Consider the following 23,845-nt stretch of genomic DNA (forward strand, 5'->3'; position numbering starts at 1 on the left):
CATGATTGCAATGAGACCAGACGATAGATATATCAGACTTTTGCCGGAAATAAAGGTCACTCCAATAGATAAGAAAAGTTAAATCAAACTTGGCAATAATGTGGATTTAATTTCCACCCTCAGCATAATTGGTGAGAAGTTCTCTTATTTTTTGAGATTTTATTTATTTAAACTTTTTACTATAAATAAGATTAGACATCTTGATAGATTAGATATATTTTTGTTGAAATTTCTTATTTATATTTGCTTCTAAATTTGTCAATTATTGTTCCTCTAATTATATATTCCCTTCCAAGTGTTTTTTGAATGGGCTGAATGTAAGTGATTTGATATTCCATATTTTCTAATTAATAGAATTATAATTACAACCGAAAAGAAAAATGAAGTAAGATAATTTGTTTTTTTTAATATGCCCAAAGATGAATTTTTGTTATGACCGTTTAAGACAAAAAAAACTAATACTAGTACCTTTGCAACAAGTTTTTTTTGTCTCAATCAGCAGCGAAGCTTAACTAAAAAGTTTAATGTGACCGACATAACATTATAATGTATAAATCAATACGATTGGTGATCAATGATCAAAAAACATCTTGTGACAAGTATATTGATGATAAAAGCATGTTAGAAACTTACAATGATGTAGCCGAACTGATAGGAAAGGAGATTTGATCAAGTCACATTCACATGCAATGCAAAACACCAAATAGAACCACTTGAACAACCAGTATGGTTGCATTCTAAAACAAAGAGTTGCATTCTAAATAGTTGCATTCTAAAATAGGCAGATATTACAAAAATTCAAAGATGAAAAACACAATGAAAGAACAAATGCATCTATTATATATCAAGTTTTTTTAAATGCATCTAATATCCATTAAATTACAACTTTGACCAACTTATTAGAGCTTATCCAAGAAATTGACATGCACCACTTGTGCTTTTTCTTTCAATTTTATCCTCAGCATAATCAACACCGTATTAGTCTACAAGATCTAAATGAGTTCCTTTGCTATACCAAAGGTCAAGAAAAGTAGTACCAACAAGATAACGAAAAATTCTTTCTACAACAAATAGATGAAATTCTTTAGGCAAAGATTGAAATCTAGAACATAATTCTACTGCGAAAACAATACTTGGCCTACTTAGTGAACCTATCATTCGTCTATATTCCTTTTCAAAAATGGGTTTTCCTTGTTCATCTTTGTCCAAACTTAAGGATGGATGCACAAGAGTTGTCATTGTTTTAGCTTCATTCATTTTATATTTATTTAAAATATCTTTGATATATTTTTCTTGACATATAAATATTCCATTTTCATATTGTTTGATTTGTAAGTCAAGAAAACATCTCAATTCTCTCATCATGCTCATTTCAAATTCATTGTGCATGAGATTTGAAAATTCCTGACACATTTTTTCATTTGTCGATCCAAAGATGATGTCGGCAACATACACTTGAACAATTAGTAAATCATTTTTATCAATTTTTCTAAAAGTGTAGTATCAATTTTGCCTCTAGAAAAATCATTTTTGATTAAGAAGGAACTTAGTCTTTCATACCAAGCTCTAGGGATTGTTTTAGTTCATATAGAGCTTTAGTAAGTTTAAAACATGGTTTGGTTTCTTTTGATCTTCGACATCAAGAGGCTGGTGAACATATTTTGGCTCATTTAGAAAACCATTTAAAAAAGCACTTTTAACATCCATTTGAAAAAGTTTAATAAGTTTATGAGATACATATGCAAGAAGGATTCTGATAGGTTATAACCTTGCAACTTGAGCAAAATTTCATTATAATCAATACTTCTTGTTGGTTATACCCTTGAGCCACAAGTCTTGCTTTATTTCTTATTAATTTTCCTTCTTCATCCAGTTTATTTCTAAATACTCATCTTGTGCCAATAACTGTTTGATTTTGTGGATTTGGGACAAGAGTCCAAACTTGATTCTTTTCAAATTTCAGAAGTTCTTATGACATGGTTTCAACCCATGAGTCATCAACTATGGATTCTTTGATCGGCTTTGGTTCCATTTTAGAGATCATTGACATGTTGTTGTTGTCTTCTTTAAAGGAAATTCTTGTTCTAATGTCATCAGATGTGTTTCTTGTGATTTGATTTTGTGGGTGATCTCCTATGATTTTCTAGCTTCATGGAAGAGTTTGAAATGGAGATTGATGATCAATCTTGTGTTTATGAGGAACGACCTATTGTTTTTGCTCAGATTGTTCTTCTTCAACATCTATATTTTGTATATCAAGATAATCAAATAGTACATGCATATACCTTCACAATTTCTGTTCTTAGATTAAATATGTGATAACCTTTGGAATTAGTGGAAGAACCTAAGAAAATGAATTTGTCTGATTTAACATCAAACTTTCCTGGATTTGTCTGAATTAGCATCAAACAAAAAATATGAAAGTGTGAGATATTTGGCTTTCTGTTATTCCATAATTCATAAGGTATTTTGTTGATAATTTTTTTTATTGATACACGATTTAAAATGTAACAAGTATTGATTGTTTCAGACCAAAAATATTTCTCAACGTTTAATTATTCCAAGATCGTTCTTGCCATTACTTAGAATTTTCTATTTTTTCTTTCAACAACTTCATTTTATTGAGGAATTATTGCACAAGAGAGATTATGAGAAATGTCATTTTCATTAAAAAAAAATTGAAAAATGCGTTTATGAATTATCCTCCATGATAACTTCTTACATAAATTATGTTAGAGTCTTTTTCATTTTGAACTTTTTTACAAAAAGTTTGAAAGACATCAAATGAATCATCTTTTTGTTTTAAGAAAAGTACCCATGTATATCGTGAGAAATTATCAACAATAACAAAGCCATATATCGTTCCTCCTAAATTTAGAGTTTTGATAGGACCAAAAAGATCATTGTGAAGTAACTCTAGAGGTTTTTGACTTGAAACAAAATCTTTTGAATGAAAACAAATCTTGACTTGTTTTCCTTTAGCACAAGTTTCACATACTTTATCTTTATCAAAACTTATTTTTGGCAGACTTCTAACAAGATCAAGTTTAGATAATTTTGAAATTCTTTTCATGCTAACTTGCCTAGTTCTTTTGTGTCATATCCACTTATCTTTGTTTATGGACATAAATCATGATTCAATGGGTAATTCTTCAAAATATAAAACATATAGATTTTTCTTTCTTGACCCAGAGAAAATAATTTTTCCAGAAGAAGCCTGCTTGATTTCACATATGTTTGGTTTAAAGATAACCTCAAAATCATTGTCACACAATTGACTAATGCTTAGAAAATTTTGTTTCAAACCATCAACAATTTTTATAGAGTTTTCTTTACCTATAATACATTTACCTTTTATTTTTTCCTGATCATTATTCCCAAAGGTTACAGATCCTCCATCCTTCTTGACAAAAGAAAGAAAATATTGTTTATCTCCTATCATATGTCTCGAACAACCATTGTCCAAGTGCCATGGTTTTTTCCTGACATTTTAAAAACCAACCTGCATTTTATATTAATAGATTTTTTGGTATCCATTTGGTCTTGGCTCCTTGAGGGTAATATTTTTCTTTAATACTAGATTTTATCTTAAGGTATCAATTTGGTTCAATGTGACCAATATTTGAACAATATGAATATTTTCTTATTGCTTTTAGAGCAGGTTTTGTCATGATACCAATATGTTCTTCCTTTTTGAGAGGTCATCTTGATTTGAATTTTTCATCTCGTTTTTTGAAATAACATGCATAATCAAGATGTCCAAATTTATTGCAATAAGAACATTTGTTTTTTTGCATTTATCTTCTTTTCTTTCTGGTACAAATTTTTTTTATAGAGTTTTTGCTTGAGTTTGTAAAAACCAAGTCTAGCTTTATGAAATATTCCTACTTAAGATCTCATAATTCTTTGGAAAGTTTTAGTGGATTTAATAAAATTCGACAAATCATTTTGAAGATACTTAGTTTCAATTTTGAGCATAACGTTCTCCTTTTAAGTTGTAGAACGTTCTTGACATTCATATTCTTTAGATGTTTTAAAATGAGACTCTTGCAAACTTTGAATGATTTTTTTTAGTTCATTATTCATAGCTTGGACTCTCTCTTTTTCTGTTTCTTCTTTACAAATTTGTTGTTTTAATGAGCCACATTTTTTAGCAAGAAAGTTTAAGTCATTTAACAAATTATCAAATTCTTTTTTCATTTGTTCACATAAAAGACATAGTTTATAAATGATTACCGCATTGTTTTCTGATTTTTACATTAGACACATGTTGGTTTTTTCATTTTCTTTTGTGTTTTTTCAGGATCATCCCGGAGACCATCATGGATTTTTTCTTGAATGGAAATCTTTTTGGTGCCTTTTTGTTTGAAGGACATTCAGTTTTGTAATGTCTTAGCTTGTTGCACCCATAACATGCAATTTGACTCTTATCTATTTATGTGTTAGAGTTTTCCTTTTTGCTTGAAAAACTTCTTTTGATTTGATCTCATCTTCTCATCATTCTTTGACTTTTTCTTGTAAAACGAACTACTTATTCATTAGCTTCTTCTTGACCAATTTCTTATGAGTCTTTTTTTTCATCTTTTTGTGAAGATGTACTTTCTTGAAGATATTGAGAGGCTTTTAAGACTATTATTTTGCCTTTCTTTGTTGGTTTATCCTCTTGTAGTAGTACTTCATGTGCTCTTAAAGTTCCAATGAGTTCTTCCAATTCAAGTATCTCAAGATTCTTGGCTTGACTTATGGCTGTGACCATTGGTCTCCATATGATGGGGAGACATCTCATTATTTTTCTCACTATGGTTGTAAATCTTGAATAAATTTCATCAATGGTTTCTCCTTCGTTCATTTCATATAGTACAAACTTTCGTACACAAATATCATTTCTTATTTCTTTTACATGACTTTTTCCTTCATGATGAGTTTGTATTGTATGCCATACTTTTTTAGCCAAATCACATTCATCAACTATTTCGCTTTCCTCCCTGCTCAAAGCACAAGACAAAAATAATTGAGCTTTAAAATTTAAATGTACCTTAGCTTTGTCTCTTGTTGTCCAATCTTCTTCCTTCTTTTCAACAGATGTTGAATCACCTTGATCAACTATTGGTATAAATTTTTCATCTATTATGATGCACCACATTCTTGTATCCTGTGATTTAAGGATTAGTTGCATCTTACTTTTCCAAAAGTAGTAGCATGTACCATCAAAGTAAGGTGGTCTATTTGATGATCCCCCTTCAACGATATATTTGGCTTTTGACATTGCTTATTGAATCTTTTCCTCTAACAATTGTTTAGTGTGTATCTTTAGAGGTAGACTCTAATGTCAATTGAAGTAGCAATATCAATCACAAGGAATGAGCTTTGAATTGTGATCCCCTTTTCGAAAATATTAATTCCTATTTTTAATTTAAACTAACTCAAGTTCAACCTTGGTTACTCATAAAAAAAATCCAGAACGTTCTAGGTTTGTTAAAAGTAAATGAAACATATTATTTCTACGTGATTAGTGATAGTGAATGAAAAATAATAAAGGATAGAGATAAGAGAATCACACAATGATGTAACTTGGTTCACCCAAGGTGAGCTACGTTCAGTCCTCACAATTTGTGAGCTTTTCCACTAATGTGATTCATACAAGAACTTTCTTGCTTTCGCACAATCTTTGATGATCACTCTTGATCAGTAACAACATTTACTATTCAATCTTGAAAGGATTTTTACAGTTACCTCTCAGTCTAGAATGGATTTTTTACACGTTACCTTTTAATCACAAAAGGATTTTTATAATAGACTCAAACTATCTTTAAGAAATAGACTTAAGTTTCAAATAGAATTATGAAAGAAGGTTGTAGGACTAGAATCTACTCACAACTTGATTGAGATCGATTATCAGCAATAACTATAAAAATATCATTGAATCTATTGTAAGAGAACTGAAGCTTTTTCTTGATTGAAGAGTTTTCATTTCTCGAGTATGATTGTTTTAGTGATGAATTGATTTCACCGAAAACTCTTGATATTGTCTTCACTTTGATGTTACTTTTATAGACATGATGAAGGTTAGAGACAATTCATTATAGATGTTGCAATCCTTAAAAGATACAATTGTTCAGAGTGATAATTAATAGACACGTATTTTATTTATTCCAGAATGTTCTTCCTTTCAACCAGAACGTTCTTGGCTTTGTGTTTGAATGAATATCGTGGCTGAGGTTTTAACAACTATTTGATGCCAGTTTATTATCTTTCACGCATGTTGGACTTTCTCCAAAAGGTGCAACAACAATGTCCTTTTCATCCTTGTTGTCATAGTTGTACTTGTTCATAGCCCATCAATCTAGAGTTTGATCTGATTATTGTTCGTGATGATGTTTTGCTTCTTTGGGTATTTAGCTAATCTTTTAGGCTTGATCATTGTTCTTAGTTGGCTTGATATTCGTTTTACTTAAGATATGGACTTTGGGAAATGATTTATATAATTTTTATCCTTAAATCAAATTATCCAAAATGATCTTGATCGACCAAAATGATACTATTATAAACCAGAATGATCTTGATTGTTGTATAGGTGTATTTGATTACCTATCTTTGAATAATACACTAAAAAACACAAGTTAAATAGCAATACAATCAAAATCATGGTTATAGATTAATTAACTTGTTTGTTTATCTGCAAAACACTTGATTTGGGATTTTGCCTCAACAATGTTTTCGTCTTTAATTCTTAATTTGTGTAATAACTTAAGCTACCATGTTATATCCACTTATTTATGTTATTTCCATGTTTGAACAAAAGCTTATTATGAGCTAAACTTCTTTAAGTTAAGGATTTATAGCATGTTTGTTCTTTAAGTGTGAATCTGATCACTTTAGATTTAATGTTAATTTTTGAACTTGGAAAAGGGAAAAACTAGAATAGTTTGTTTAATATGGATTAAGTCAAGATGATTGGACAAACAATTGATATTAAATAACTAGGAATAATATGTAATTTCATAGAACTTAAGAGGAATTAAAACTGTAGAATGGTTTGACATGAACATGAACTCGTGAATGACATTAGTACACTTGAAAACTGTGACGACTGAGTTGAAAAATCTCTCAGGTCACGTTATTCATACAAGCTCTGACTCGTAGTGTGCATCCTATGTGTAACACCCCGATTTTTAATAATGAGAGTGTAAATTTTTTGTTTTTTATAAAATAACTAAGCATTATTGGATAAAATATTTATAAGCATTCTTTATTTTAAATTAGAATAAAATATTTAATTGTAAAATTATTTTTCAAAAATGATGATTAGAATCATTGTTGCATTATATAAAATGGTTTCGACACAACTGATTTACTTACAATCGAACAATTCACATTGACCAAAAATAAATTACAACTATTTCAGACACATAACTTCCATTGCGAGAACAATATATCAATAAGGAAGGGAGAATAAGTAAAACCATTAAATAAGAACCTAAGCTGGTCTTGAACTCTAACTAAGGATGATTGGGTACTAAGGATCCACATGTGGCATCAAGTCTCACTATTTCTTATCGCCATTCCAAATCATCGCTATGTCACATCTTCGACGACGTTACAATTCCCACATGACTCAAAATTCTAAGAACATGGAGCATAAATCCGGTCCACAATAGTAGTAGAGGGCCACGATCTAAAAACAACATATATACGGAAAAACAAAACACAAAAGCATAACATGGCATGGTATCAAGTGATAAATAAACATGCATATAAATGTCATCATATAACAAACATGACTCGTGTGACAAAGCGCTTTAATGAAATGCTTATATGTTAGTGTATATGATTCCATAATTTCCACACCCTTCTCGAAGGGTGTAAGTTATAAATGTACTACCTCTCATATACGAGTACTAATTACCGAAGTACCACCTATCACGGGTCAACACAATTTACCAGAGTGCAGTCTATCATAGACCTACACGAATCCAAAATGCCCGTAAGGATAAGGTGGACCAATCAACTCACAAAACCACCCAATTATAAATATCAAAAGTACAAGTTACAAACTTTTGAAAATAAAGTCTTTTAAGTCTTTCAATCACATTTTCTACTAAAAGTATACCAATCACATTTTTTTTTAAAAACAACATCAAATATATTTCACATTATAGAGTTTTCTCATGAGCTTTCATATCTTGTTATAAATCATAAATTTAACAGTGTCAAGCTTGAAACCTTCTGTATAAAAATTGGATCTTTAAAATCAAAGTTTTAAACTTTTAACATGGAACATAAAATTATCATTTTTGTCCCTAACGATTGATACTTTTCTACAAATTAGTAACTTAAACATAAAACAAGAAACATTAGTAACGTTTGGAACTTTTCTATAACATTTGTAACTTTTTCACTACTTTATCTCATTTTTTTTTTTAAATACAAAATAAAAATCAACCTTATATCCCAAATACAATCCTTTTCATCTTAAATAAAAATCAAAACATTGCAAGCAAAATAACTCGAATGTTTACTAGATTTTTTATGAACAAAATAATTTTAACCAAAAATAATCAAAGACAATAACTCATAAATATTTGAAAGTCCCCACCACTAACTTGGTATCAACTGTCTCAATTACTAATCAAGACTAAAGGACCTAATAATAATAATAATAATTTTTTTAGAAAGAAAAATCACTTACTAAATGTAAAAATTTCAAGTTTCAAATTGATTTGAAATTCACTAACTTAATAGAATTTTTCTTTCTTCAATTCATAACTTCAAGTGAAAAAAAAAATATCATTTCCTTTTCAGACACAATAACCATCACATTGAATTTATTTTTCATAACTCATCAGATGGTTTGAACTTAAAGTTTCTGTTGGAACCAAATTTATTTTATATTTAAAGTTTTTATGATAACAAAAGTATTTTATGAGAATAATATATTTGACTTCAAAGAATATAAAAGATGATATGGTCAAGATTTGTAGAAGATTTGATCAAGATTTATCTATAAAAAAATGTGAATAGAATCAATCTGAACAAATTATGAACAAAATCAATCTGAAGAATTTATAATCTCAATCTAAACAAAAAAAGAAACATAATCAATTTTAAGAATTTACAAACGCAATCTGAACAAAATAAAATTCAGAATTAAACAAGAACTAAATTGAAGCTCATATTTTAACTATAAATAGATACTCAATGCTGAAGAAGAAAATCATTGAAAAGTAGAAAAGAGTAGTCTTAGAGTTCAAAGAGAGTAATATTTGTTCAAATTAGAAATATTTTCTGAGTGTTCTTTTCTTAGAGTGTGAGAGTTATTATTATCATCAGCTTTTTAGAAGTAACTACTCAAGTTCCAATTTTTTGTATCCAACCCGATAGTGGTTTACTTTCTTCTTCAATTTGGATTTGTTAGGTTTTTTGTATAAGACTTGACTTGTAGGGTAAAGGTGATTTGTTCCTCAAAAGTCTAAGGTTGTCAAGCTGTTAGGAAAGACTGGTTTGAAGAGTCAGGTGCTTTGTAATTCAAGGTATTTGAATTAGTAGATAAAAGCCCTTTTAATGAGGGGACTGGATGTAATCAAGTTAGTGGTGAACCGTGATAAATCTACATGTCAAATTATTTATATTTTCATTGTTTGCTGCATCTGAATCTAATTGCTTCTTCTCCAAATAAGTAATCAAAACTAAACTAATTTTTATTTATTTATATAATTATCAAAAAGTTGTCAACTTTGACAAACACAATTCAACCCCCCTTCTCATGTTTGCACCTTCAATTTCCACAATTTCATAACTCAACACATCAAGGTTTTGATAAAAACACAACAACAAAAAGGAAATTTCAAACCACAAAGCTTTATTTTGGTTAGATCTATAAAATAAAATAAGGACTTTTTCTTAGATTTTCATGTAGCTCAACTAACCCATTTTTATCACTAACCAAAACCATGAAAGATTTTTTTTGAATATTTCCCCTAGAGTATATACACACAACACTTTTTAGAAGAGGAAATGAATGTATAATTTTTTATTTTTTTATTTTTGACCCACTCTAACTCTCATTTTAATACACTTGAAAACACAAGCATGTAACTTAAGTGATGAAGAAAAAATTCTTCCTTTCTTACAACCATATCTAAAATTAAAAGATCAATTTTTTTTTTTTATCAAAAACACTCACACAAGTATATTCATGATTATTTAACTTAAATCTCAAAAACACACAAGAAAAAATATAGCACCCACCCACCAACACTAAGTTGGTCGCGGCCTATAAGGGGAAAGCGAGAGAGATGTTTGTTCTAACCTTTCTCGAGTTCAAAAGGACCACAAGCTAAGGTCAAGCTTTCTCCTTCCAAGATCTTCTCAAATATCTCCCTTGAATTTAGTGGAAAAAACCATTTTTTCTTCAGAACTCAGTCACCAACATAAGAAGAAAATAAAACAAGAGTGGATGAGAAAGAGAACGGAGAGGCTACGGTGAGAGAGAAATGAGACCGATGGAAATGCCTCTAATTTTGGTTTTACTAAATATGACTACATGGTCATCAAGTTTTTCCTAATAAAAAAATATTAAAATCTAAAATTTTTTATTTCAAACGCTGAAAAAATTTCAATCTCGAATTTGAACTATTTTTACACATAAACTAAATAAAAATATTTCACTCGTAAAAATATAATTTTTATATTTTTATTTATAAATAATAGGAATTTAACAAACTCATCGACATCTCTCAAGTACAAAACATAATTAAAAATGCTTAATTAAGCATTAATTTTCTACGGGGTCTTACACTATGCAAGCTCATCCTAATGCTTACGGTCATGTTCTATCTAGGTGATTTCTCATTAATTTGTTGATGTCACATAGCAATTCGTCGGGCAATAAAACCGCCCTCCAAACTGATATTATCGGTCAAGGTCGATCTCTAGGAGGAGAGGATGTATGAGCTTCACGTTCTACACATACAAATTGTCTTCTACACCATTTATCTACTAGACAAATTATTTAATTACAAAAAATCATCAATTTTAACAAATTTGTTTGTCAAAATACATCAAGGTACCAACAAAGTTGAACCAATTTTGCCGAAATTGATCAATGTTTCAAAAAACTTAATTCAAGTTTGTCTCAATCGAGGTATGTTTTGACAAAATCATCTACAAGTTTGCCAGTAGATAATTATGTTTTGACAAACTTGAGTTAAATTTGCTCAAACTTTTAAAATTCACTAACTTGTATGATTCAAAAATATTTGTGGTAAAATGAATAAGAATATGATATTTATGTTTATTAAAGAAGCGATAAATTGGTGATTTAAGTGAATAGTGGAGTAGGGGTAATTGTTCTAGAAAATAGATTGGCTTAGATCCCAAGCCCAATCTACTTCCATTTGAAGAGAGAACCCTCATTCACTAAAAAAAAAAAAAAAGAAGAATTAAATAAATTTTTGGTTAAAACACACTTTTGACCCACCAAGTTTCAAAATTTAGTATTTTTACTCTTTGAAAATTATAATTTTAACTCTTTAACTTTAATTTCTTTTGCAAATAGTTGACTCCTTGATTTTTGACTCGGTAAACACTAACGACCACATTTTTATTTTTATGATTACGTGAAATATACACTACAACATTTTTTCTTTTTAACAACATTTGAAAAATGTTGCCAAAACACAGAAAAATATTAGCAAAGAGAATAGGCAACATTTTTCGCGCGTCTCATATGCGAGTGTTGCCTATTACCTTTAGCAATATTTTTCTCGCACTTTTAGGCACACTATTTATAAATGTTGCCTAAATTATAGGAATATGGAACAATTTTTCAATTCCCCTAAGACAATATTTTTTAATTGTTGTCATATCTGACAACAATTGATAAATATTGCCTTAAAGCAATACAATGAAAACATTGATAAAATGTTGCTATAACTTATATGCAACAATTTTAAACTGTATCCATATATGTAAAATAAATTTTCATTTATCTATTATTTTAATTCAAATCATAAATTAGACATTTTACCATTATTTTATAATAATAAATTATTGTGTATATAATCAATTTAATTACATACAAATTGAACTAAAGAAAACATAATGCAAATTTAAGACAAATTATTAACAAAGTTGTATTCAAATAAATAGTAGTAAACAAATTGTCTAATATAATTTAATAAAATTTAATACATAAAGTACGAGTCTAGCAAAATATATAGTTTGTTGAAGTTTTGGTACTTCAATCAAGTACATGCCTATTAATCTAAAATCATCATCTAAATCATTCAAGTGTTTCTTCTTCATATTTATCATCTACATCGTCCTCTTCAAATTTGTCATCTATGTCGTCCTCTTCAAATTCATCGCCTTTATCGTCAACTTGAAATAATTCACCATCTTCATTGATACCTTGGTGCATAGTAAAATAAAAACAAAAATAAATGATGAAAACAGAAACGCAAAACAGAAACACAAAACGCATGCAAAACAGAATCACATAAAATGCAAACAAAAACAGAACTGGAAACAGAACCGCAAGCAGAAACTCAAAAATGCAAAACAGAACGCGACATAAACATAACCACAAACAGCAAACAATATAGTACTGCACAAAAAAACGAGTAAAACACACAAACAAAATTGCATGTAATATATAATATTTTATCAACTAGTTTCACCTGAAGTAAACAAGTCCTTCCATCTATTAGAAGACGAGTTCACGCTGCTTCTTCTTCTGCGTATAATACATGATTGTTTCCATTCAACTGTAACAATGACATTAATATCACTAGAAACTAAGAACAGAGTTATATGCATTATGAATCACATGTTTCTCCCATTTGTATACAAAACCTTAGGAGGAATTTGTCCCTTTTCAAGATAGCTAACATACTCTGACAAGTCTCAAATGATAATATAGTCCTCCTCCAATTCCGATTTGATTTCTCTACTATGCAAGCAGCGAAACCAGAAGGAAATTGTAGCCCTTCTTTCTTACCAATGAACTGTAAAACTTCAAAAATATGCCACATAGATTTCAAAAGATATAATAATGATTCCACACATAATGGACAAGCTATACAATATCAGTATAAGTATATAAAATAATAAAATAATGTCCATTGACATGGTATCCTATGGTGGATGCTCATCTCTTACATATTACATAGTAAGTTTGCAAACCTATGAATGCTTTTTGCATGACCCTTATAGTGAGTGGAGCAAAAGACAACATCAGAGTCATTAGCCTAACTATCACATATCAAGGTTTTCTTAGTTTTCAAGGAAGAACCTGGCCTAATAACAATTTTTATCAAATGATTTTTTTCAATAATTAAGCATATATAATAATTCTTAGCAGAGAGCATGACCGAATCCCAGAAAGTGATATAGTTGTCATTCATTACATTTACAAAAGCGGATAATCTAAAACTGTATTGTCAAATAGCGGCTATAGCATAGCATAATTTGAACAAACCACAATTATCATACAAGCCAATATGGAAAGGCTTCTTATTTGACCTCGTCATAAAGATATGGAGAGTGGAGACCAAAATAACAATCGACAAAATCGATCAACAATAGAACGTTCATAACATAGATAAGAATTGAAAGATAGACATTGTTGTGCAAAAACTCCAAACTGTTTGTTGGCAGGACAAAAGTTCCTTTAACTATTGGCTTAAAACAACACTAAGGTATAGGTTGAAAACAAGGATAGCCATATACCTTTAAATATTTTCCTCCCTTTATTATCAATGGGTCTATTTTTAGCCATTTCTTTGATTATTTCTTGAAAAATGTATCTGTCCTGAAAGTCTGCATCGCTTGGAGTCATTTCGATATGATCGACACTTGATAATGTTGCCAGTTCTAAATCAATTGATCTACTCCCGTCCTGAAACCAATTCCACAATACTTCAAAATAAAAACAAATATACAAATAAAAACCAACGATTCAATTTAGTATTTTTACTATACACACAAAATCTAACAAAATATCAAAGGTTTCTTAGTCATTCGTACCCTTCTTTTGTGCGGGGGTAGTGGTTACTCTTAGCAATTAGTGGTCAATGTTAAGCCATGTATTCCTCCTAATTACTAAGGTTACCAACAAAATGATTAAAAAAACTCCCAAACCATACAAATGTAAGGAGTGTTTCTGAAAAATTTCCAGCTTATTTATTATTATCTAAAAAATATATAGCCTTAAATATAATTTTTAATCTTTTATCTTTTTTTAATATGTATTTTTGGTCTTTTATATATTTTTTAATTTATTTTGATCCTTTTCTTTTGTTTTGATCCTTTATATTTTACTTAATATTTGTTTTAGTGTTTTACCTTTCGTAAAATTATACATATTGTCATTTTATAAGGACTAAAATGAAAATATTATATAAAAGCTAAAGGATGAAAAGGAATAAAAAAAGAAAAAAGATCAAACCGAATAAAAAAGATAAATGATCAAAATGAATATTAGGTAAAAGATAAAGAACCTAAATTGTATTTTAGCCAAATTTAAAAAAAAAATGAAGTGACAATATTAAAAAAAAATGAGTAGATAGTTTTATTAAAATAAAACAAATGAGCTATATATTCATGTGATGATAAAAAAAAATATATAATGTCACGTCAACATTGACCAAATCAAAATCAAGGGGTCAACCATTTACAAAAGGGAATAAAGTTAAGGGGGTTGAAATTGCAATTTTTAAATTAGAGGCAAAAATCGTCAAATTTTAAAATTGAGGGGATAAATGTGCATTTTACCCTAAGTTTTTCATCCTTATAAATATACCATATTTCTTTTTTAGTCATCTAACTTTTTTGTTCAAACTATAGTCCTCAATTATTTTCAAACTATGGTCATCTAACTTTTTTCTTCAAACTATGGTCATCTAACTTTTTTCTTAAAACATTTTACCCTAAGTTTGCTCCTTGTTTTGAACTCTACTCATGTATATTTGAATTTTTGAATAATTTTTTGCAGGCATATTTATAATATTATAAAAATATCATCTATAAAAATTTAAATTTTTTTATAACAAAATATGAATTAAATATAAATATTTAAAAGCGCCAAAATTTTTAAAAATCATATTTAATTTATCTTTAATTAAAAAATTCTTAATTTTTGTAGAACGTTTAAAACATATATGCAAAAAATTATATAAATTAATTTAAAAGTAGAGATCCAAATTATTGACAAAAAATATTTAAAGGACAATTGTTTAAAGAAAATGTTTATAAAATAAAAAACAACATACACTATAATTATAATTATAAAATATTTATTTAACTCAAAAAATAAACAACATTGCTACCCACACCCCTCAATTTTAAAATAAACAAAACAAAATACCCAAAATGCTCTTGCCTATTTATAATATTCTTTAAACCACATTTATCCCTTCATCACCATTCTTAACTTCATAACTCACATATCACAAAATGATCCATAACTCACCCATCATAACTCATAATCATTCAAAACTCACATCACTCACTCATAACTTACGCATCATTAGTCTTCTCTTCAGATTGTAGTTAAAGTGACCCAACAAGGTATGTTTATTGATATGTTTTTAAGTTCATTTTTTTCTTTAGAATCTAGGGATTTTATCGTGAACTCAGTTCACGTACGTTGTAACCTTACATGAACTAAGTTCATGTACGTTATTAAATTTAAGAAATCTCAGGCAATACGTGAATTCAGTTCACGTAAGACTATGTGATTTAAGATTGCTTAGTCAACAAAGTTTAAAAGTTCACAATCGGTACATGAACTGAATTCACGAACTCCTACGTGAACTCAGTTCACATACACTTATGTAAACTCAGTTCAAGTAAATGTGCGTGAATTTAATTCACGTATAAGTCATCTCAGTGAAATACGTGAGACTTACGTGAATTGAGTTCATGTACGTTTACTTGAACTGAATTCACGTAGAAGTTCGTGAATTCAGTTCACATAAATAATCATGACCTCATATCAGTTTGCATATTTCTGAATTTTTGATATGTTATTTTTTGGATAGATAAATGGACCAATGAGGAGACAATAGTGATGAAATGTATGAAGGTTTGAAACCTGATTCTGAGGAAATGTATGATGGTTTGGAACTTGATTTGATGCAATGAATGATGGTGTTGAACCAGAAATTGAAGACGCTATGAATGATGACGTTGAACCTATTATGGTTGATTTGACTGATGTGGTTACCACCATCACGATGTTTGATACGCGAGATGATTTATTGAGATGGGCTAGAAATGTTGGAATGGAAAATGGAATTCTCGTTGTCATTTTTAGATTTGAAACTACGACAACACGACCAAGAACAAAAACGAAATTAATTATTAGTCATGAAAGCAACGGTAAATATAGACCTTGGAAGAATCTTAAACCTATGAGGAGTAGTTGGACTAGAAAATGTGAATGTCCATTTAGATTGAGAGGAAAAATATCAAGTGTTGGTGAGGAATGGTATTTGCATGTAATATGTGGTCTCCATAATTACGAATTAGCCAAAAGACTGACTAGTCATTCTTTCTTAGGCTGATTGTCTCAGGAAGAGAAAATTGTACTTGGTGATATGATGAAGAACGTGATCAAACCAAGAAACATACTGATGACACTAAAGGATCATAATGTTGAAAGTTTGACGATAATATAATGCACGTGAAGCATATCGTTCATCACTTAGAGGTAATAAAACTGAAATACAACATCTTTTGACATTGATGGAATGCGACAAATACATCTATTAATATAGGAAGATAAAGGATTCAGATGAGTTGAGGGACATATTATGAGCCCATCCAGATGCTATCACTCTTGTAAATAATTTTCACATAGTATTGATTATGGATAACACATATAAGACATTTAGGTATCGAATGGCAATAACTGAGATTATTGGTGTTACTTCTATTGAAATGACATTTTGCGTGGGATTTGCATATCTACAGTTTGAGCATGCTATTAATTTTGCGTGGGCAATACTAATGTTGAATGAACATATTACAAGTGGTGAAGTTGAAGTCATTGTTACTGATAAAGAGACCTTGCTTTCATGAACGCAATTCAATATGTTTTTCTAAAAGCAGTCAATTTATTATGCATGTTTCATGTATGTAAGAATGTCAAAGCCAAGTGCAAGATGATTGTGTTTTCAAAAAAGAAGCAGGTGCAAATAATGGAGGCATGGGAGGCTCTTGTTTACAATTATAATGAGACTCAATACTACATGAAGTTCGTTGTCTTTGAAGGAATTTGTAGTAGTTGTTCTTTTTTTTTATGGTTATGTACATGAGCAGTGGTTAATTCCTCACAAGAAAAGATTTGTTGAGGAGTGGACAAATAGAGTTATGAACTTTGGGAACACCACAATACAAAGGGTTGAGTTGGTGCATTGGAGTTTGAAAATGATATTACAAGATCGTATTGGTGATTTATGCAGTGTTTGGGAAACCATCAATAGCATGATTGTATTACAACACAGTGAGATAGTAGCATCATTTGAAAATTGCATAATTCAAAAGGTGCATCGGCATAAGGATAGATTGTATGCCTATTTGCGTGGTGTTGTGTCCAAAAATGCAATATATCACATTGTGGTAGAGTAAGATCGCGTGAAATATGTAGGTATTGATAAGTCTGAATGTCATTGCACGATAAGGACAACACATGGTCTACCTTGTGCATGTGAAATAGCTAGGTATAGTATGATTCCATGTTCCATTCTTTTAGACGCTATTCATATTTGGTGAAGTAAATTAACTTTTCATGAGGATGGATCGGGTAAACCTTCATAGTTATCTGCGAAACATGAAATAAATATGATAGTGAAAAAGTTTGATGAACTTGATGTACCTAGTAAAATTGTACTTAAAGGTAAATTACGAGAGATTGTGTATCCATCCATTACGTCTGTTGACACATAATTTTGTCCGACTTTTACTTTTTATTAAAAAAGGAAATAATAATAATAATAATAATAATAAATATATAAATACATGTGAAGAAATATAAAAATAAAAATAAATAATTAAGGATATAAGCTTTTAACAATCACTAGTGTTTTCAGTTCTTTTTTGCCTCTAATTCTTGTTCAGACTATTTTCTAAAATATAAAAATAATAATAGGAAATAAAAATAAAGGAAATAGGAAAGAAATGAATTGATGGTCATAAAAATCGATGCAATGATGATCAAAATAAATGAAAAAAAAACGAAAAGAAATTCATTGATGGTCATAAAAATCAGAATAATGGTGATTAATTGAATAGAAAAGAAAACCGAAGAAATGAATCAATAGCAATAAGAATCGGTATAATTGTGGCCAATTAAAAGAAAAGAAACCAACAAAAATATATTAATGGTAATCAATTGACAATTATTCTTTTGTCTTTTGAAATCTATACCAAAAAGTCTATAAATAGTTGGCCACAAGAAGACAAAAGGGGAGGGGAAACACAATTGAGAGCACAAAAAAAATAAAACAGAAGAGAGAATAATAGAGAGAAAAGAGAGAAGAAAGATTGGAACGAGCTAGTAAAAAGTCTTTCCAGCGCGGTAAACACTTATTTTTCTTTTTTCTTCTTGTCTATTTGTTTTACATTATTATTGTTATAGAGTTTTTTTACTATTCTATGCACGTATGATATAAACAATAATTTTTTTTGGTTTCACGAGAAATTTTGGAATCAACCAATAACAATCAATTTGATTGTTGTATAATCGTTTATTTCTTTATCAAATTCATGATCTCTCATCTTTATTGTGTTTTATTTCTTGTGAATTAGATCTTAAATTCTATTATTATTATTGCCATCGGTCCGCGCCACATATGCGTCGCCGACTCGCGGATCTGCTCTTAAATTTTTATCCTTTATAGTTTATAAAAATAAAAATAAAGTAAAAAAATGTTTTCTTTAAAATAAAACGATACACAAATCAATATACAACACATCACTCCTATTATTATTTTCATTATTACCATTATTACTATTATTATCACTATTATGTTGTAATTTATTTTGATATATATATATAAAGTAAAATTAATAATAAAATCGATCAACACATAAATATTTTCTACCCAAGAACTACGTGAGTTTTGATTTCCCTATTGCACCTGGGGATACGTAGGAGCAAGGTGTAATCGACTCCCGAATCCAAATTTTTGGTTCAAAAATATTATTTTAGGTTTTATCCAATTTTTCCTTTAATAAAAATAAAATTGGGTGGCGACTCCTTTTTTCGCGGACAAACCGGACGCGACAGCTGGCGACTCCACTGGGGATATTTGAGAGTCAAGCCCAATCTAATTAATTATATATAGTTATTTTATTATTTATCATTTTATTTATATTAACCCTATTATTATTTTTATTTTGTTATATTGTGAATATAATTTTAGGTGTTTTGTCAATTTATTTTTATTGCAATGATTTTTTTTGTCTTATTTATTTTTCTATACACTACCCTAACACGACTCACACACTTATGAGTGGGCTCTATACCTGGGCTGAGTGCAAACCTAAGATAAGTTAGAGACTGTGTAATGATAATCTTCTGGATGTACATCCTGTTTGGTTGTCATGAAAGTCTCACCTAGAGTTGACCTTTTCTAAAATATTTCCATTTTAATAGTTTACCTATTAATTGGTTTAATATTTTGGAATTGAGTTGTGTGCTCTAGGAACCGATTTAGAACTATAGAGCCACCCATAATAAAGGTTCACAATAAAAAAACCATCAATTAAGAAAAGAACCATGTAGGGCATATGTATATATGGAAAAGAAACTTACTTTAGCTATATCTTATTTTTATCATAATGCATTGCATAATCATGCATGTTTCATCTTTTATTTTATTTTACAACATGTTTTTCTTCTTCTCTTTATTTTTTTAGAAAAAGTGATTGCATATTAGGAGGTAATAAAATATTTTAATTAAATGCATAATCATTGCATTCACTTTCTTACATTCGCATAAAATTTTCCTTCAAGACAAAAAATAAAAAATGGAAAAAAAGCAACAAAAAAAAAAAAGAAAAAAAGTATCATGACACCATTACCGAACATGTTCTCGGGCTAAAATCATGGATGAATTGAAGCATACAAAGGCTATCTGGATCAACTGAAAGACCCTATGTCTATATCATGGATGAACATCAATAAGTCTAACAAGATTATCTGAATCATGGATGAATACGTAGAACTCATGTTTACCCTTTGATTTCATAAGTCCAACAATTTTTACCTTTAGTCTAGGTCTACCTCAAGTAACTTGTCTACAAGATCTGAACATGATACTAATGAGATTCATCTTCATCCTCCACCCCCTACTTCTAAGTCATGGACATACTTTTTTGACTTTTCACCACAGGTGATTGCATATATTTAATGAGTTTATCCAAGGGGCAAAGTCGACAATGAAGATATTATCAGTTTCTCTTGTGAATTTTAATTCTACAGCACCAATAATATTGATAAATATAAAGTCTTACGATACTTTATTATATTGACACACTTTTAGTCGACTAAACATTATGTTGAAGACATTGATGATATTGCATATATTTAATGAGTTTATCCAAGGGGCAAAGTCGACAATGAAGATATTATCAGTTTCTCTTGTGAATTTTAATTCTACAACACCAATAATATTGATAGATATAAAGTCTTACGATACTTTATTATATTGACACACTTTTGTTTCCTTAATATTATGAATATCACTAAATGCATTTTGTTGTCTCTTCCTTTCTACCCCTCATATATTTAACCATTTATTACCCAACATTATATGTCTTTCTCTTATTCTAACTATGTACCATACATATTTGTAAGTAGTTCAGTTATAAATAAGTTTGCTAAGATTTCATTACATAATTTCAGTCATGGTATTAATTCTACTGAATGGGATGAGAACGATAAAAATAAAATCCTTTATTTGGATGGACCTCAATATGTTGGGACATGCAGTTAACGTCATGTTAATCCCCTAGAAAGGTCGTTTTATCTTTATCATTGTCTAATTGTACTTTGAATGTACCAACCACTTGGAGGAATTTGAAGTTTGTACCATGACAATTCTAGCTGCCTACAAATCAAAAGTGAAATGTTGAAAGCATATTGGGGTTTGACCTAATCATCAACTAGATGAATCAAAAATGTAAAATTTGGGATAAGAAGATGTTCATTTATATGTACATATTAGACAAATGTCTAAAAGTTGAAGTCATTTTCCATCATGTCCTTCCCCTCAACAATATAATCAACTAGATGACGTTCTAGCTGTTTTATTTTCAATGTTAAAAGTAAGTCATGATGAAGAATAGTCACTCACAAGAATGAAAGTCACGACCATCCTGTTTACTATCAAATGTAGAAGAAAGCTAGATAAAAAATTCTCGTACCAAATATTATCTCGTAACAGTGGGACACCCTCCCTGAGAATCAGACTATAATTTAGGCACCCTTTTATTCTTATTATATAGAATAAAGGCAGTGTGACTTGTTCAAACAAAAAATCCTTTTATCAAGAGTAATGATTTATGTTGACCAACAGAATTCAAATCAAGAAAAATGTTGACTGCCTCATATCAAGGACAATTATGTCAAAATATCTTAAAAGAAGAACATATGAACTTCAGAGCTTCAAAAGAAAGAATTAGCAGTCAAGAAGATTTCAGATATTTAAAAGGACTAGCACATAAGTGGACTCCCAACTATATGATCCCCAATACCAATACATTCAAGTTTTGCTATGATCTACACCAATGTGGATCAAGAAGACTTATCACTACTTTCACACATTGATGCTTCAAAAAGTATTACATCTAAATGAAGACCCGCTAGGTTGAAAATCCAAAAGGACGACCTAGGCAAAAATTAGGGTATAAAAAAATAAATACCCGCTAGGTTGAGTTGAAAACCTGAAAGTTAAAAGAAGAACATATGAACTTCAGAGCTTCAAAAGAAAGAATTAGCACTCAAGAAGATTTCACATATTTAAAAGGACTAGCACATAAGTGGACTCCCAACTATATGAGCCCCAATACCAATACATTCAAGTTTTGCTATGATCTACACCAATATGGATCAAGAAGACTTATCACTACTTTCACACATTGATGCTTCAAAAAGTATTACATCTAAATGAAGACCCGCTAGGTTGAAAATCCAAAAGGACGACCTAGGCAAAAATTAGGGTATAAAAAAAATAAATATCAGCTAGGTTGAAAACCTGAAAGGGAGACCTAGGCAAAAATTAGGGTACAAAAAATAATAATAAACACTCGCTAGGTTGAAACCCTGAAAGGGCGACCTAGGCAAAAATTAGGGTACAAAAATAAGTAAATAACAACGAGGCAGAAAATCCAAAAGGACAACCTGGGAAAAGTGAGGATATAAAGTAATAACGACCTGCTAGGTCAAAAAAAAAAAAGAAGGGGCAACCTAGGTGAAAAGGAAGGAAGACCTTTTAGGTCAAAAACCCAAAAGAGCTACCTAGTTAAAAATTAGGGCAAAAAAAATATATAGAATGAAGAAGTTATAAAGGAAAATTTGCAAATAATATGGCTTACAAAGATCGAAGTGGAATCAATATATTCTGAAAGGTTGTGAAGATAAATTGAGGCAAATCATATCCTCCAAATTGGGTCAATAAGGCTATTGAAATTATGGAATGATTTATTAGCACACTACTTTTATGAAAAACTACTAACAAATTGGGTCATTTACCCATATGAGATCACCTTATCTTCTTTTCTTTCTATGAATCATTTTTTTGTACCATATATTTTCTCATTAAATATCATTGTCTGAACCTTCATTCACTACTTTCTTGTGTTATAAATCTTTTTTGTCAAAATGCATTTTTATGATAATCAAATGTTGGGGCACAAATTAGGTGAATGTAAAGAGGCCAAAACTAGTATGATGTCTTTACATGTAAGGCAGTGACAACTAAAGATCATGTCGATGATGTAAGAAAAAGATCTCTTCAAAGATCAAAAGGACAATCACCACCATTTATTTGAAGTGATGCACATTTTTCATCCATGAGTCTAGGATCATGTTCGTGAAGAGGTGAAAGAAATAAAAAAAAAGTTGATTGCAAAAAAATAAAAAAAGATGAAAATGAAGGAAAATGTTCATTCATTAAATGCATTTATGATATTTCATATTTAGTGGTTAAATTTAAAGTTGAGACACTAACCCACACCCTATTATTTAAGAGACGGGACATTGACCCGCATCCTTTGATTTAAGAGCAGGGATGACTGGCCCTCATCTTATGATTTAAGAGCTGGGATGATTGGCCTTTAGCCTCTAATTTAAGAACTAAGTCGCCCCCACAAAAATTTGATTAATATATTTGCTGATGAATTCTGAGTCCCATAGGAAGCTATTACTGAAAATACTAAATGAAGCCCACGTCACTCAAGATATCACTTTTAACAAATTTGGAGGCATCGTAAATAACATTACTACTAACAATCATCTAACCTTCATAGATGACGAACTGTCTATCGAAGAGAAACTATAACAAAGCGTTGCACGTATCAGTAATGTGCCTCGATCATATGATATAAGGAGTCCTTGTTAAAGCTTTCGATGGGAGTCGTAGAGAAATGATGGCATAAATTGAACTCCCAATGCAAATAGGTCCGGTCACTTTTGAAATCACGTTTCATTTGATGGATATCATACCTGCTTATAGCTGCTTATTGAGGAGACCATTGATCCATTCTACCGATGTGGTGCCATCAACCCTACATCAAAAGCTAAAGCATATGGTATATGACCAGCTGATAATCGTGT

General features: G+C 29.8%; 1 long non-coding RNA gene across 1 annotated transcript; it reads right to left on the reverse strand.

The window, feature by feature from the left end:
• Positions 1-12,120: 12,120 nt before the first annotated feature.
• On the reverse strand, positions 12,121-13,429 carry LOC140920874 (uncharacterized). Its single transcript, XR_012163455.1, has 2 exons — positions 12,681-13,429; positions 12,121-12,411 (listed from the first exon to the last, which is right to left on the reverse strand). It is a non-coding gene; the product is annotated as an uncharacterized lncRNA (long non-coding RNA).
• Positions 13,430-23,845: the final 10,416 nt, after the last annotated feature.

The sequence above is a fragment of the Cicer arietinum genome, chromosome 6 (genome assembly GCF_000331145.2).
Source record: "Cicer arietinum cultivar CDC Frontier isolate Library 1 chromosome 6, Cicar.CDCFrontier_v2.0, whole genome shotgun sequence".
Classification (NCBI taxonomy): Eukaryota; Viridiplantae; Streptophyta; class Magnoliopsida; order Fabales; family Fabaceae; genus Cicer; species Cicer arietinum.